Source organism: Oncorhynchus mykiss, chromosome 12 (genome assembly GCF_013265735.2).
Source record: "Oncorhynchus mykiss isolate Arlee chromosome 12, USDA_OmykA_1.1, whole genome shotgun sequence".
Classification (NCBI taxonomy): Eukaryota; Metazoa; Chordata; class Actinopteri; order Salmoniformes; family Salmonidae; genus Oncorhynchus; species Oncorhynchus mykiss.
Genome location: NC_048576.1, coordinates 37,319,812 through 37,337,945, shown reverse-complemented (window position 1 = coordinate 37,337,945; position 18,134 = coordinate 37,319,812). Strand labels below are relative to the sequence as shown.

General features: G+C 45.8%; 1 protein-coding gene across 6 annotated transcripts in view; it reads right to left on the bottom strand.

The window, feature by feature from the left end:
- The window catches only part of LOC110538892 (homeobox protein cut-like 1), a 265,307-nt gene that overhangs the window by 72,331 nt on the left and 174,842 nt on the right, over positions 1-18,134 (bottom strand). The gene's annotated exons all lie outside the window — the stretch shown is intronic.

Below are 18,134 nucleotides of genomic sequence, written 5' to 3'. Positions count from 1 at the left end.
CCACGGACAGCACATTTTCCCCCTAGCTCCACGGACAGCACATTTTCCCCCTAGCTCCACGGACAGCACATTTTCCTCCTAGCTCTACGGACAGCACATTTTCCTCTCAGCTCCACGGACAGCACAAGCACATTTTCCCTCTAGCTCCACGGACAGCACATTTTCCCCCTAGCTCCACGGACAACACATTTTCTTCCTAGCTCCACAGACAGCACATTTCCCCCCTAGCTCCACAGACAGCACATTTTCCTCCTAGCTCCACGGACAGCACATTTTCCCCCTAGCTCCACGGACAGCACATTTTCCCTCTAGCTCCACGGACAGCACATTTTCCCCCTAGCTCCACGGACAGCACATTTTCTTCCTAGCTCCACGGACAGCACATTTCCCCCCTAGCTCCACGGACAGCACATTTTCCTCCTAGCTCCACGGACAGCACATTTTCCCCCTAGCTCCACGGACAGCACATTTTCCTCCTAGCTCCAAGGACAGCACATTTCCCCCCTAGCTCCACAGACAGCACATTTCTCTCTAGCTCCACGGACAGCACATTTTCCCCCTAGCTCCACGGACAGCACATTTTCCTCCTAGCTCCACGGACAGCACATTTTCCCTCTAGCTCCACGGACAGCACATTTTCCCCCTAGCTCCACGGACAGCACATTTTCCTCCTAGCTCCACGGACAGCACATTTTCCTCCTAGCTCCAAGGACAGCACATTTTCCCCCTAGCTCCACGGACAGCACATTTTCCTCCTAGCTCCACAGACAGCACATTTTCCTCCTAGCTCCACGGACAGCACATTTTCCCCCTAGCTCCACGGACAGCACATTTTCCCTCTAGCTCCACGGACAGCACATTTTCCCCCTAGCTCCACGGACAGCACATTTTCTTCCTAGCTCCACGGACAGCACATTTCCCCCCTAGCTCCACGGACTGCACATTTTCCCCCTAGCTCCACGGACAGCACATTTCCCCCCTAGCTCCAAGGACAGCACATTTCCCCCCTAGCTCCAAAGACAGCACATTTTCCTCCTGGCTCCACGGACAGCACATTTTCCCCCTAGCTCCACGGACAGCACATTTTCCTCCTACCTCCAAGGACAGCACATTTCCCCCCTAGCTCCACAGACAGCACATTTTCCCTCTAGCTCCACGGACAGCACATTTTCTTCCCCCTAGCTCCACGGACAGCACATTTTCTTCCTAGCTCCACGGACAGCACATTTCCCCCCTAGCTCCACAGACAGCACATTTTCCTCCTAGCTCCACGGACAGCACATTTTCCCCCGAGCTCCACGGACAGCACATTTTCCCTCTAGCTCCACGGACAGCACATTTTCCCCCTAGCTCCACGGACAGCACATTTTCCCTCTAGCTCCACGGACAGCACATTTTCCCCCTAGCTCCACGGACAGCACATTTTCTTCCTAGCTCCACGGACAGCACATTTCCCCCCTAGCTCCACAGACAGCACATTTTCCTCCTAGCTCCACGGACAGCACATTTTCCCCCTAGCTCCACGGACAGCACATTTTCCTCCTAGCTCCACGGACAGCACATTTTCCCCCTAGCTCCACAGACAGCACATTTTCCTCCTAGCTCCACGGACAGCACATTTTCCCCCTAGCTCCACGGACAGCACATTTACCTCCTAGCTCCAAGGACAGCACATTTTCCCCCTAGCTCCACGGACAGCACATTTTCCTCCTAGCTCCAAGGACAGCACATTTTCCCCCTAGCTCCACGGACAGCACATTTTCCCTCTAGCTCCACAGACTGCACATTTTCCCTCTAGCTCCAAGGACAGCACATTTTCCCCCTAGCTCCAAGGACAGCACATTTTCCCCCTAGCTCCACGGACAGCACATTTTCCCCCTAGCTCCACGGACAGCACATTTTTTCTCTCTGTCGCCAATTCCAGACAATTCGACACAGAACAGAAGGAAGCGTTCGATGGTCTGTACGGTACATCAAAGTACAGTTGGGTGTTTGTTTTTTTTCTAAAACGGACTCCACTGGAGCGATACACGGTGGCGTGCTGAGAGCCAGGGGTGCTGCAGCCCTCAGCCGTCGGCAACACTAGCTACCTTACATACATGAACAAGCACACAAACGTGTGCAAGCACATACGCACACACACCTCCCTCCCTCTTAATCGATAGGACTGTAACATTTGCCTTCATGGGGTTCTCAAAAGCACTTTATTGAGTCGAAAAGGTGTTGAATTCAAATGAGGCTTTCAACACTTCCCCAAATAGTGCTCAAAAGAAAGAGTTCTAATACTAGTAGAGTCCCGCTCCACAATACTGGCTAAATACTTATTACAAAAAACAACTACTTTTAAAAGAAAGATCTTGTATTACTGATGAAAGCTAGCTGATGTCTGTGCCCAATAATATTTGTACCATGTTTTGTGCTGCTACCATGTTGTGCTGCTATCATGTTGTGCTTTCATGTGTTGCTGCCGTGCTGTTGTTGTCTCTTTATGTAGTGTCTCTCTTGTCGTGATGTGTTTCGTCCTATATTTTTATTAAATATTTTATTTTTAATCCCAGCCCCCGTCCCCGCAGGAGGCCTTTTGCCTTTTGGTAGGCGTCATTGTAAATAAGAATTTGTTGTTAACGGACTTTCCCAGTTAAATAAAACAAATAGCTAAAACATTCATTGACTATGGAGAAATCAGGTAGATCACGTGTATCAGCTGTGTTTTGCAGGGTAAAAGTGCTTTTGTCTATACTGTCATGCTAGCCGACCGCTAGGAGGAGCATCCACTGTACACACACACACACACGACTAACAGCAGTGCTTGTTTCTCTCTCTCATTCACAGACAGGGCACACTTGAAAACAAAAGCAAGCTAGCTCCTCTAGGTGAGCAGGTGTGAGCGTGTGAGTCAGGAGAGTGTGTGTGTGTGTGTGTGTGTGTGTGTGGAGAAGGGATAAGTCAGACAGTCTACGCCTGATCCGGGGCCTGCGCCCGTGTCTGCGCCTGGGCGGGCGGGCTGTGGAGCTCATCCGAGCGGTAAATATGGAAGGCTCGGGGGAGAATGACCCAGCAGCCGTCGCGCTGATCGTGTGTGTGTGTGTGTGTGTGTGTGTATGTATGTGTCTGTGTTGTAAAGCAGTGCATTAAAATTTCAGATCGCGGCACGCCAACACTGAGGCCTGGGCTTCTTTCTGCATCAATGGAGAGCCCCGGGCGTGAGTGGGAGGAGAGGGGGAGAGCAAGGGATGGGGTTGGAGGGAAGGGGGGACGATAGACACCTTGAGGGCCTGGGCCAAAACAGTGACATTCCTCCACAGACAAGAAAGGGATGAGGAAGGGGGGAGGGGGAGGAAAGGGGGAGGGGGAGAGAAGAGGAGGGAGAAAAAGGAGAGGTCTGGGAGGGGGTCGTACCCGAACGGTGTAGCGAATTGATGCGTTCCATTATCACGCTTGAGCAGTTCTCTCTCCTTCTCAAACACTCCTACTGTACACTTGAACCCCTACCTTATTATACTACAGAACAGAGTGACAGAGAAAGAGAGAATGTGGATGTGTGAAAGAGAGGGAGAGAAATAAAGAAATATAGCGAGGTGGGATAAAGAGTGAGAGTGAGAAGGAGTTTAAAAGAGAAAGAAACAGAGGTAGAGAGTGAAAGACCGAGAGAGGAGCAACAAAAAAAAAGATGGAAAGAACGAGGCGGTTAAAGGAGAGGAGAGTGTGAAGAACAAAAGAAGAGCAAAAAAGAGAGGGAGAAAAAGAAAGCCGTTCTGTGAGGACTAAAGAACTAGAGTAGTACACTACAGCGGAATCAGCTCATCAAGGCAGAAACCCAACTGAGAAGTCAGATGTGGTCGGGTATAAATCAAAATCAATAGCACAGACATGAAGACAGACATGAAGACAGACATGAAGACAGACATGAAGACAGACATAAAGACAGACATAAAGACAGACATAAAGACAGACATAAAGACAGACATAAAGACAGACATAAAGACAGATAAAGACAGACATGAAGACAGACATGAAGACAGACATGAAGACAGACATGAAGACAGACATGAAGACAGACATGAAGACAGACAGTCAGAGCTGCTCTGAGGACATCAAACAGGGGTGCATGTTACTATTGATAGGTCTGAGAGCTGGTGTGACCTTTACCCTCCAGTGTTACAACACATTAACAGTCACAATGCAACAAGCTATTTATGTACCAAAAGGTCTCAAAGCAAATCAAAGACTAGATAAAAAAAACAGGATCACTTCATCTAATGCATCTAGGCCTATGCAAACAAGAACAATGCATTAACATAGACATCATATGGCCCTTAATGTCAAATATCTTTACAAGCTGCAGATGGACAGAGTATGAGGCATTGGGTGAATACAGAGTTCTGTGGGTTGTGGGATTGAAGAGGCCCCAGATCAAAGCACTGTGACTGGGGCCTCTGAGGACTCCCGTTCGTCTCCGCCTTTCTTTTCTGCTCATTACCACACGACACACACTTGTGTTTATTTAACATACGGCTAGCCCCCGTTGAGACAAGTCGACAAGAACCCTCTGCTCTCTCATCTACAGCTCAACCTTCCCCCCCATATAACCACTACACACACACACACACACACACACACAGTATCGACTGAAGAGAGGTGGAAGTGACGGCCACAGGCAGACAGAGGGGCCAGGCGGAAGGGAAGGTGTCTAGTAAGAGTGTGTGTGTGAATTTGTGTGTGCGGTGTGCGCATGTGTGTGAGAATGAAGCTGCATGGATTCACTGCATGGATTACAAATCCTATAGAAGTAAGATGGACACTAGGAGTAGCGCAATCCACATAAAACATAGAAACTGTGTGTGTGTGATTGTGTGTGTGTGCACGAAAGTATGGGTCTGGCTCTCAGCTGTGACCATTACTGCACCTGACCCCAAAGGGAGAAGAAGAGAGAGAGAGAGATGGCGAAAGAGGGGAAGGGAGAGAGGAAGGGGGTAGTTGGTAGGTAAACAAGCAGCCCAGAGGTGAGTAGTGGGTACCTGCAGCCTAAGTGCTCTGGGCAGGGATTTTAGGCTTGCTATCTCGAGCATGCTAACAGGCGTACCACCACTCCCATTGTTTTCCACCCAGGAATGCTAACGCTAAGCTTTAGCTGAGAAACCTTTCTCTAGTCTTTCTCCAACTTCACCTAGGTCCAAGATATCATACTAAGCTTCATGGTGTGACGGTGTGCCGTCTTGTCGAAGATGAAGAGAGGACACTCAAAAAGAGGAGTACAGTGCATTTATTGAGAGAGAAAATAAATACTGTAGAAGTTATGTGAGGAATGGAAATGAGGAGGAGGATGGCCCTGCCAGAGAGGAAGTGAGGGGGGAGGAGGAGGATGGCCATGCCAGAGAGGAAGTGAGGGAGGAGGAGGATGGCCCTGCCAGAGAGGAGGTGAGGGAGGAGGATGGCCCTGCCAGAGAGGAAGTGAGGGAGGAGGAGGAGGAGGAGGATGGCCCTGCCAGAGAGGAAGTGAGGGAGGAGGAGGAGGATGGCCCTTTCAGAGAGGAAGTGCGGGGGGAGGAGGAGGATGGCCCTTTCAGAGAGGAAGTGAGGGAGTAGGAGGAAGTGAGGGAGTAGGAGGAAGTGAGGGAGGAGGAGGATGGCCCTGCCAGAGGGGAAATGAGGGAGGAGGAGGAGGATGGCCCTGCCAGAGAGGAAGTGAGGGAGGAGGGGGAGGAGGATGGCCCTGCCAGAGAGGAGGTGAGGGAGGAGGAGGATGGCCCTGCCAGAGGAAGTGAGGGGGGAGGAGGATGGCCCTGCCAGAGAGGAAGTGAAGGAGGAGGAGGATGGCCCTGCCAGAGAGGAAGTGAGGGAGGAGGAGGAGGAGGATGGCCCTGTCAGAGAGGAAGTGAGGGGGGAGGAGGATGGCCCTGCCAGAGAGGAAGTGAAGGAGGAGGAGGATGGCCCTGCCAGAGAGGAAGTGAGGGAGTGGGATGGCCCTGCAAGAGAGGAAGTGAGGGCGGAGGAGGAGGATGGCCCTGCCAGAGAGGAAGTGAGGGAAGAGGAGGAAGATGGCCCTGCCAGAGAGGTAGTGAGGGAGGAGGAGGATGGCCCTGCCAGAGAGGAAGAGGAGGATGGCCCTGCCAGAGAGGAAGTGAGGGAGGAGGATGGCCCTGCCAGAGAGGACGTGAGGAGGAGGTGTAGGCGAAGAGAGGCATGTTGTTGGGACACCCGGTCTTCACAGAGTGCTGTCTGGTACTGTGGCGGTGGGGGACTGGTTTCCAGGGCGCACTCTCAGCTCCAATGTAATTCGCCCTCAGAGACTGAACAAGGAGCCATTGATAAGGTACAAGGCCTTCTGTCTGAGCACTGAGACAGAGTGTGTGTGTATGTGTGGACACAGGACGTGGGTGATCTTCCACGCTTCTGTAGGGAGTTTGATGGTGTGTGTATGTGGGCATTCTGTCAATGTAAAGTAAGTGTGTGTTAAAGGGAGTGAATGTATAATGAGCTTCAGTAAACTGTTGCCATCCCTGCTCCCTTTCTCCTTCCCTCTCTTTCTCTCTACGGGGCCCTCTATCCCACTTACCCTCTTCTCTGCCTCAAAGACGACAACATCTCTCAATGAACGAAAGACTGGAAAAACATTTTCTTAGCCAATTCCAAACATCTAGTGTTTTCCCAACGTGATTAGTGTTACGTTCTAAATAGCTGGACACGAATCCCTGTAACAAAACCATTAGGCCTATAATGTGTGTTTAAACCAGGGGTTCTTAAACTTTTTCAGCCTGGGACCCAAATGAGAAATTCTGTGTTTTCCTGGGACCCAAGCTTTAGGAAAATATGCAACTATACGTAAATATCTGTAAATTTTATTGCCCTAATGCCCCCCCCCCCCCAAAAAAAAAGCAATATAGCCAGAATTAATAACAATGAAATACCCATAAATATCTTATCATGTTTATTTTTCCCCATTAAAAACACTCGTACATACCTGTCTAGGCTGGAACCGTTGCTGTTAAAATACAATAAATAATGTCATTCTGAACTGGAATAAACAGATTGATCACATCACACAGATGTATTACAGAACACACACACACACACACAGGCTTTTTCATCGTGCAACCCGAAGTAACAGTACAGATAAATATTCTGGCCTTCTGTACATCTTACTGTACATCCTACTATACATCTTACTGTACATCCTACTATACATCCTACTATACATCTTACTGTACATCCTACTGTAGAAATTATAGTTGATAGAAAGTCTAGGTTGGAACTGTTGCTCTTAACATTCCTTGTTAACAAACTATAGTTTTTGCAAGTCGGTTAGGACATCTACTTCGTGCATGACACAAGTAATTTTTCCAACAATTGTTTACAGATAGATTATTTCAGATATAATTCACTGTATCACAATTCCAGTGGGTCAGAAGTTTACATACACTAAGTTGACTGTCCTTTAAACAGCTTGGAAAATTCCAGAAAATGGTGTCATGGCTTTAGAAGCTTCTGTTAGGCGAATTGACATCATTTGAGTCAATTGGAGATGTACCTGTGGATATATTTAAGGACTACCTTCAAACTCAGTGCCTCTTTGCTTGACATCATGGGAAAATCAAACGAAAACAGCCAAGACCTCAGAAAAAAAATTGTAGACCTCCACAAGTCTGGTTCATCCTTGGGAGCAATTTCCAAATGCCTGAAGGTACCACGCTCATCTGTACAAACAATAGTACGCAGGTATAAACACCATGGGACCACGCAGCCATCATACCGCTCAGGAAGGAGACGCGTTCTGTCTCCTAGAGATTAATGTACTTTGGTGCGAAAGGTGCAAATCAATCCCAGAACAACAACAAAGGACCTTGTGAAGATGCTGGAGGAAACGGGTACAAAAGTATCTATATCCACAGTAAAACGAGTCCTATATCGACATAACCTGAAAGGCCGCTCAGCAAGGAAGTTGCCACTGCTCCAAAACCGCCATATAAAAGCCAGACTACGGTTTGCAACTGCACACACAACGTGTGAGGACAACGATCATACTTTTTGGAGAAATATCCTCTGGTCTGATGAAACAAAAATAGAACTGTTTGGCCATAATGAACATCGTTATGCTTGGAGGAAAAAGGGTTAGGCTTGCAAGCCAAAGAACACCGTGAAGCATGGGGGTGGCAGCATTATGTTGTGGGGGTACCTTGCTGCAGGAGGGACTGGTACACTTCACAAAATAGATCATGCATCATGCATCATGAGGCAGGAAAATGATGTGGATATATTGAAGCAACATCTCAAGACATCAGTCAGGAAGTTAAAGCTTAGTCGCAAATGGGTCTTCCAAATGGACAATGACCCCAAGCATACTTCCAAAGTTGTGGCAAAATGGCTTAAGGACAACAAAGGAAAGGTATTGGAGTGCCATCACAAAGCCCTGACCTCAATCCTATAGAACATTTGTGGGCAGAACTTGTTACATTCCCCAGTTTCTGTGTTGTGGATTAGTTTGTACAGTGGGGCAAAAAATTATTTAGTCAGCCACCAATTGTGCAAGTTCTCCCACTTAAAAAGATGTGAGAGGCTTGTAATTTTCATCATAGGTACACTTCAACTATGACAGACAAAACTAGAAAAAAAAATCCAGAAAATCACATTGTAGGATTTCTAATGAATTTATTTGCAAATTATGGTGGAAAATAAGTATTTGGTCAATAACAAAAGTTTATCTAGTAGTGGGTAGGCAGGTAAGGTAGGAAAGGGGGGTTTTTAACTTTAACTTTCTTTGCTTTGGTTCTGTCCAGCCCCTTTCCCCAAAATTTACCGTGTGAAGTAATAAATAAATTCTTACCCGCACCTACAGTCCCATACCTCTTCACTCCACGGGGAGTTGAGCTGTAGCAGGGTGTTGCGTTCCCTCTCCCTAGAGGCATACAGAACTGAAAAAGTGTGTGTGAGCAAGGAGGCCAACAAACCTGACTCAGTTATACCAGCTCTGTCAGGAGGAATGAGACAAAACTTACCCAACTTGTTGTGGGAAGCTTGTGGAAGTCTACCTGAAACGTTTGACCCAAGTTAAACAATTTAAAAAGGCAATGCTACCAAATACTAATTGAGTGTATGTAAACTTCTGACCCACTGGGAATGTGATGAAAGAAATAAAATCAGAGAAATCATTCTCTCTACTATTATTCAGACATTTAAGATTCTTAAAATAAAGTGGTGATCTTAACTGACCTAAGACAGGGAATATTTACTAGGAGTAAATGTCAGGAATTGGGAAAACCTGAGTGTAAATGTATTTGGCTCAGGTGTATGTAAACTTCCGACTTGCACACAATCCTAATGAGAGGTGTGAGGCTGGTTGAAGTTTTCAACAAGCATGTGTATTCTGGGCTCAGTTTTTGACAGTGCAACACTGAGGTCATGCTCAGCATTGACACTGTTTCTGCACTTGAGAACCCTGACTTGCATAGGAATGTGGTGCCAAACTGGCTCAGAACATCTACTGCTTTCTGCTGCAGATGAGCAACCCAGAACTGTGTGAGTGTTTGTCTCAAAAAGCATCTTGCTTCAATCAATTTATTCCAGTTAAGGAGAACAAGTATTACTTGTAACAGTTCCAACCAAGACTTGTTTTCAATCATTTCAACAGTATGTTGAACAAATGTACAGTAGGCCTGACAATTTTATCTTCATCTGTACTGTTTCTCAGTAGCTAGTTAGCTTGCTTTGGCTAACATTAGCTATTAGCTGTGTAACGTTACAAGGCCAGGGGATTGTTTGAAAGAGAAACTCACATCTACTACTATGAGATAGTACTCCCTTATTTCTGCTTACATCTGCTATAAAATGACAACAATGCTTTGCTAGTTGACTTTTCCACTTCCGAAGCACTGTTTCCTGAAGCATTCTGTCATGTTATTAAAGAACTCCCTGGGTTTACCGTCATGTTGTGCCTGGATGTTAGGTCAGGACGTGTCGTTTTATTAATTTGTTCGTTTTGAGACTCATTATTAAGCACTTCCCCACACAAAACACATTGTGGGCGCTCCTCGTTATTTCTCAAAGTTTGTATGAAAGAGACAAAAAGTCATCACTGTATTTGCGTTTCATGACGATTGAGCTCAGTCAGAACTAGTGGCTAGCATGAGTCAATTTCATGACAGCGGTGAAGAGTGGGAATAACAAGTAGTGATGGGTCGTTCGCACATATCAAAAGAGCCAAATCTATTTCTAAAAATAAGTTATAAATAGAATGAAGTAATTCAAAGAAATAAAAAAGAAAATAACATAGGCCTAAATGCTCAAGCTCAGACTAACAGCTTCACCTGTTGTTCCTGTCAGACACAGTGTCAACCAATGAACCAAAGATGCGTGAGGGAAGGCCGAGCCAACTCACTCAGTCACACACTTAGCAGCCAAGGAGAGAGAGGAAGGACAGCTTGAAAACAACAGCTGGAAAATGAGTCGGAGGCACAGTAGCATTTGGATAATGTAGACAATGTTAGAGCACAGTGTAGAATTTGCCAAAACAAAATCTCAAATAAAGCTGGTTCTATGCACAACCTACACCGGCATATGCAAACTGTGCACCCAACTGTGAAGCTAGCTGTAGTGGAGCTTCGAGAATCTAGCAGGCCGACTAGTGATAGTGGTGGAGCCAGCACCTCCACGTGGCGATATATCTTCTTAGTCAAGTAGGCCTACTCCGCAGCAACGCATTCTTCTATAGACCAGTTTATGCCAAAGTCTATATCTGAAGCAAAACAAGACCAAATTGATATTGCATTGGCTAAAATGATTTCCAGCCATTTTTTATCGTGGAGGACAGAGGTTTTAGAAATTATAGCACTGGTCTAAATCCAATGTACACAATTCCTAGCAGGAAAAACCTTTAAAAATCACTTTTCCACAACTGTATGAGAGCACACCAGCTTCAGTGCGGGAAAGAGTCCAAAAAGCTACTGCAGTTTGCCTTACCACTGACTGCTGGACATGTAGGGTAACCACTTCTTACATGTCAGTTACATGTCACTTCATGGAAGATTTTTTGATGTCTAGCTGCCTTCTGGACTGCTAGACATACACACCTCAGTGAACTTGGCAGAGGAACTGTTGAGAGTGGCCAGAGAATGGCAAGTAGATGGAAACGTGGTCTAACACAACGTTAGCGACAATGCAGCTAACATAACCAAAGCCATGAACATTTTAAAATGGACCCATCATCCATGTCTTGCCCACACAATCAACCTGATTGTAAGAGATGCTCTGAAGGTGATGAAGCCCACTGTGGACAAAGTGAAAGCAGCTGTGGAATACTTCCACAGGAGCACAGTGGGTGCTGAATAACTAAAGTCTACACAATGCCAGATGGGGATGCCTGAGCTGAGGCCTAAACATGACTGCACTACAAGGTGGAATTAAACTATTTATATGTTGAAGCGGTTTCTTGAGTTAAAGGATGCCATCATCTCTATCCTGGCCATTGTCAATACGCATGTTGATGCTCTGACCCAAGAAGAATGGGAGGTGGAGGAGGTGTGCAGAGTCCTGGAACCCTTTGTGCAGGTCACTGTGGAGATCAGTGGAGAGGTACAGTAAGCAGTTATTACATTATTTAATCCAGTATTATATATGTATATGAGCAGTAGATGAGAATGTAGTATCAGTAGACAAAACATGAACTAATAAGTTACTGTTCTCTTTTCAGCTATGTGACAGCCCAAAAAAATGACACTCCTGTGTAAGGGTCTGCAGCGAATCACAGCCAGCCGCCAGAGAGAAGCAAATGTAACCACAGGACATGTGACAGAGTTGATGGACACCCTAAGTTCATCAATGGACAGAAAGTTCCACAGAATGCAATATAATCACATGCTATCAGAAACCACTGCACTTGACTCCAGGTTTAAGAAGTTAGCCTTCAGTGATGCCAGAACGATTGATGAGGCTCTTCAAAGAATAACCCCAGCAGCAGGGCGGGACAGCCCCAGCAGCAGGGAGGGACAGCCCCAGCAGCAGGGAGGGACAGCCCCAGCAGTCAGCTGGCTCAGGCACCAGGGCAACAGGAAGAAGAGGGATCAGATGGAGCAGAAGCACCAGCAGTAGTGCTACAAATGTCTACTGTTTGACGAGAGAGCAGCTGGTGATGCAGCATGAAGGAATCCCTCAGCAGATGCCATAATGGAGGTCCGATCCTATTTGGAGGAGCCTCAGCAGATCCTCAGCTGGTGGAAGAACAAGGCCTCTGTCTACCCACGGCTTACTAAAGTCATGACAGGGAGACTCTGCATAGTGGCCACTTCCGTTCCCTCAGAGGGTCTTCTCAAACGGGACAAATAATTACTCCGAGAAGAAACCGCATCAGCTCCTCGAAAGTGAGGCAGCTTACATTTCTGAATGAAAATCTCTCAAATGCAAATATGGTCAGTATTGCAGTGTGCTGCTGGTTATAACATGGTAATAAAGAAGAGAGAGAAAAGACGGACTAGTTTAATGTTTTAAGTGGGATGCTGCAGTTTTGCAAATTGTTATTTATTTTTAATTTGATATGGTGCAATATTCTATTATGCTGTTCAGATTGTATTCGTTTTGAATGGTTAGACTTATATGCACTTTGATTATATACATGAAAAAGTTCTACTTTAAGCGCAAATGTTTAATAGCGTTCTTTTTCATAACAGACCAATGCATTTTTAAATACATTGTGGTTAAGGTAGAGTACGATTTCATTAAATAATTGAATTAGAATTAACACCAATCATAGTCAAACTATCACAAAATGTTTGACTTTTTAAGAGCCGTAATGCCCATCACTAATAACAAGTCAGTGGCTTGAACGACAGTGCTGCAGCGCCGGTAAACAGCGAAGCACACGGGCATCTCCCTCTACCACTCGCGCAGCTGCCAAACTAAGCAGAGACCGCTCTGAACCATGAGCGCAGTTGCACTTGGCCAAATCAATTCCAGTAATTCATGAAATAATTGTACATTTACGTTGTGACCCACTTTGGGTTTAAACCCTAAATTTAGAAACATGTGGACAATATTTGTACATTTGTTGACTCTAGATCCATCTTGGAAATAATAATATTTTAGATCCAGGTTAGTGAAGACTAATCAACCTGGATAGATAAAAAAAAAGAAGAAGAAATGATCCTGGCAGTTTCAGAGTCAGTCGGTCTGTGTGTGTGTGTGTGTGTGTGTGTGTGTGTGTGTGTGACTTCATCAGAGGTGACAGATAAGCGCTACCTAAATGGTCTACTTCAGAGGATAGAATTCCTCCCTTCGTCAATCACATCCTGTTCGTCAAATGACATCACTGCACTCACAAAATGAAGCCTTGTGTTTCAAGAAACGAGCCGAAAGCCCTCTAGACCTCTAAGCCACAGAATTGAATTAAGTCATTTGAGAAGATAGAGTTACATACAACTATGTTATGAGTAAGTTATATATTAGCACATAATGCTCCTGAACTTCACCACAATAATACGTCACCGTTGGCAGGAAAAACAACAACTATGATGGTCAAATGACCAGTAGTAAAACGTTTTCCCTGCTCTAATAAGAGACTCAATGAAGCAGTATCCTTTTCCCTCAGGTGAGAGGAATAGAGTTCAGTCATGTCTTTGTAAAGAGGGGCAGGTTGTCTGTGTGAGGTGAGAGTCAGTCTCTTGGAAGCCCCGAGCAGGAGAATCCACTCTCGCCTCACCTGGGAGAGAGCAGTGCTTTTCTCTGACCACCAACTGCACTCTACCAGGAGTAGAGAGAGACAGCAAACCACTAGTCACCAAGGTCCAGTTGCCCCCAAATTGATGCATTCGTTTCTGGGGGCTCGTCCGGGATGAGTAACTATAGAAGACTAAACTCCCAGATTATAGACTACACACCTCCTTGTGCAAACCATAGTTAACATCACCAGACGACAGGTCAGCATAAGACCACCCACAATACTCTCTAGATTCTAGACCACATGAGACGTCACTGTGGCAGACACTGTCAGTGTCTAGATAAACTGCCTACGTCTGCCAGGCACTTCCACACTGTGACAACCTGCCCAGAGCAGAAGAGCTGTCACAGACCACCACTAAGCACAGACTCCAGACCTGTAGCTATAGCCCCAACAGTGCTGGCCTGTCACAGAGGGCAACTCTAAACACAGACTCCAAACCTGTAGACAGAGAGAATTGAGTGGTGGGTAGAAACTGCAGTGCAGTCAGGGCCACTGCAGTCAGCAGGGCAACTCCAGGACAAGAATACAGTGGCCCAGATTCAGCTACATGGTGAAAGGAAGGGGGAGGACAGAGAGAGCTAGCTGCAGCTCAGAGAGAAGATACAGTCCTCTGTGTGTGTGTGTGTGTGTGTGAGAGAGAGAGAGAGCTGCAGCAATAACCTGTCACTCTAATGCGGAGTGTTTGAGAAGGGGAACTTGTTCTGTTCCTCTGAAACAGAGCAGCGCTGGTGTTTAGCGTCGAGAAGAGACAAGGTTCACTAGTTCTGAAAGACAATCAGAGTGACACTCACACACACACACACACACTTACTATGAAAGCACTGTCTGCCAGACAGAAGGCACTGAACTCAAGGAGCACATTCTTAGTATGCAAAGCATGCGCAAATATACACACAGTCACAGCCAAACCCATTCTCTATCTGAAGGACGTGAGCACGTACACACATACATCTCTATCCTATGTCTCTCACTGCTGACCAGAAACGGTGTACGTGTGACTGACGCTGATACCATGGGGACTTGGATCACTTCAAAAGCAACCCGGGTGTGAGTGTTTTTATCTGCGTAGATGGCCTGGCAACAGCACCTTTCATTTGGTTAGCACTGCTATAATTAAATTGCTTCCAGGAGCCTGGCTGGGTGGGATATGGACCCTGAAATAGCTACGCGAGACCAAGAGGAGGAGTGTGGGTGTGCGGCCGGGCGCAGCAACAGGCAGCATTCCACTGTGACAGGCTGACACACAAATTACCGCCTGCGCACTGCCTGTCCCGGGACCACAGGCAGTGCCACAGACACCGATATTACAGTCAGAGAGAGTCTGCCATGTTAGTTCGTACTGTACACTATATGGGCATAGGCACATTGCCATAGAGACACATGTATGCATGCGCCAAGGTTATTATAGTTATGTGATTTAATATTAGTTTTTATTTCTATTAAATTTTAGACTTTTATTTGAAATTCAGTTTAGTATCAGTTCGTTTATAGAATTTGATTTAATAGATTTTATTTAGCTTCAGTTTCATTTCTATTTCGTTTTTATATTATTTAGTTTGTCTTAGTTTTAGTGTTAGGGACAGAAAGTAGCCTATGCGCGGGAGGCTAGGAGCCATTTAAGTTCACAATGGCACAGCATGTGCTAACACAGGCTTAAGCCATTACATTGGTTTGGTTAGGTTTAAATTATAAATCAATCCTAATGTGACTTAGACTAATGCAAGAAATATGGTGGAAGGAAACGCTCTTGCCCAGGTTAACACCAATTCAATGTTTTTTTGACTTTAGTAGTAGATGTAAGAAGAATCAAGTACCTTTGCCTTTATCTGACAAAGAGAGGAAAAAACAACAAATGAAGTCATGGCACATTTGACATATGTTAGTTGAATGCATTCAGTTGTACAACTGACTAGCTATCACCCTTTCCCTTTATGTAATATGCATCACTAACTAACCCCTTCAAATAGGGTTCTTAAAAACAGCTGCAACAGCAAAAACATAACCAACACAACACTTCTATTAGTTCACAGCCAGCCAGCCAGCCAGCCAGCCAGCCAGCCAGCTTGTGTGTGTGTGTTTCTTTTCAACCAAACAAGATTTTCTGGTTTATCGTCAAGGCTCTGCGTTCCAGATAGGTGGTCGTTTGGTTCCTCAAGCCTGATGACAGTTGTCCACAGAAAGAAGATAATCTCTCCACACACGGTTGGGATGCAGCGGCAGAAACTACATCCAGTGCCACAGGGCACAACTTTGGATAAACAACCACCCTTGCCTGCCAGAAGTGGAGAGGTGACTCTGTACCTATCCCAGGTATTTCCGCAGCTCACACGGGACACTTAATGCCCAGTCAGTTTGACCCTCAAGACACAATTTGTTGCGAGGAAGCTATTTCTGAAGTACTGTGGTCCAGATTCTTGCTCGATTCATTGTGCTGGCATCTTCCTGGGGTCCTGCTGCTACACGGCTGTACTCTCTGATTTGCTGAAGTACAAAAGACTCCATCTCTGTTAAGCAGTGCCAGAGACACACTTGGGTCCATCAGTTAAGCTGATGCAGGGGTTGGATCGAAGATAGCTGTCGGAGGATTCAGTATACATGCGAAGCACTCACGCAATGACTTCAGGAGGACCTGTGCCAACTGTTTTGTAACAGTAGTTGACTGCAAGTGTGCCTCAAGGTTGAGAAGGCACGGCACCAGATCAAGACAGTGACTGGCTGTTAGTTTTAAGTTGGTCGGTGTTGATTGCAAAAGACTCTAGCTTGGCCCAGTCACTGGTCAACAAGTTGGTCGTTGTGGATTGCGACCGGCTCCAGCAACTACACAAGCTGTTCTCAATGCTCGCCATGTTCGTTGAACATCTCATCCCAAAATCATGGGCATTAATATGGAGTTGGTCCCCCTTTGCTGTTATAACAGCCTCCATTATTCTGGGAAGGCTTTCTACTAGATGTTGGAACGTTGCAGCGGGGACTTGCTTCCAGTCAGCCACAAGAGCATTAATGAGGTCGGGCGATTAAGCCTGGCTCGCATTTGGCATTCCAATTCATCCCAAAGTTGTTTGATGGGGTTGAGGTCAGGGCTCTGTGCAGGCCAGTCAAGTTCTTCCACACCAATCTCAACAAACCAATTCTGTATGAACCTCGCTTTGTGCACAGGGGCATTGTCATACTGAAACAGGAAAGTGCCTTCCCAAAACTGTTGCCACAAAGTTGGAAGCACATAATCGTCTAGAATGGCAATTTATGCTGTAGCGTTAAGATTTCCCTTCACTGGAACTAAGGGGCCTAGCGAAACCATGAAAAACAGCCCCAGACCATTATTCCTCCTCAACCAAATTTTATAGTTAGCACTATGCATTGCGGCAGGTAGCGTTCTCATGGCATCCGCCAAACCCAGGTTTGTCCGTGGGCCTGCCAGATGGTGTGATTCATCACTCCAGAGAAGGCGTTTCCACTGCTCCAGAATCCAATGTGGGCGAGCTTTAAACCACTCCAGCCGATGCTTGGCATTGCGCATGGTGATCTTAGGCTTGTGTGCAGCTGCTCGGCCATGGAAACCCATTTCATGAAGCTCCTGACAAACATTTATTGTGCTGAAGTTGCATCCAGAGGTAGTTTGGAACTCGGTAGTGAGTGTTGCAACCGAGGACAGACAATTTTTACGAGCTATGCACTTAAGCACTCGGTGTTCCCATTGTGAGCTTGTATGGCCAACCACTTTGTGGCTGATACGTTGTTGCTCCTAGACTTTCCACTTCACAATAACAGCACTTACAGTTGACTGGGGCAGCTCTAGTAGGGCAGAAATTGTGACGAACTGACTTGTTGGAAAGGTGGCATCCTATGATGGGGTCACGTTGAAAGTCACTGAGCTCTTACAGTACAGGCCATTCTATGCCAATGTTTGTCTATGGAGATTGCATGGCTGTGTGCTGGATTTTATAAACCTGTCAGCAATGGGTGTGGTTGAAATAGCCGAATCTACAAATGTTAAGGGGTCTCCACATACATTTTTTTTTTTGCGTATCTACTGGCAGTGTTTACCCACCAGATTCAGAAGCTTGAAAACGCCATTAGATTTTTGCCCAAAGTTTAGAATACATTTTTTAAAACTAAACATAATTTATGAAGTTTTTTATTTTAATAAATTTTGCCATCAAAGATAACAGTTTCAGTATAGTTTTACAAATGTTTTTCGTTTGCATTTTTATTTCAGGTTACTAAATATTTCCAATTTTAACTTTTGTTTTAGTTTACTATGCGAGCACACACATACACCTTGTATGTACATACAGTACATGTAACCACAGTGTATTTAGTAGACACACACACACTAAACCTTGTAACTAACAATTTTCTACCCATCCCAGACTACTCCACCCTCCTCCTCACTATTACAACAACAACTCTTCCCACTCATTCAGGTTGA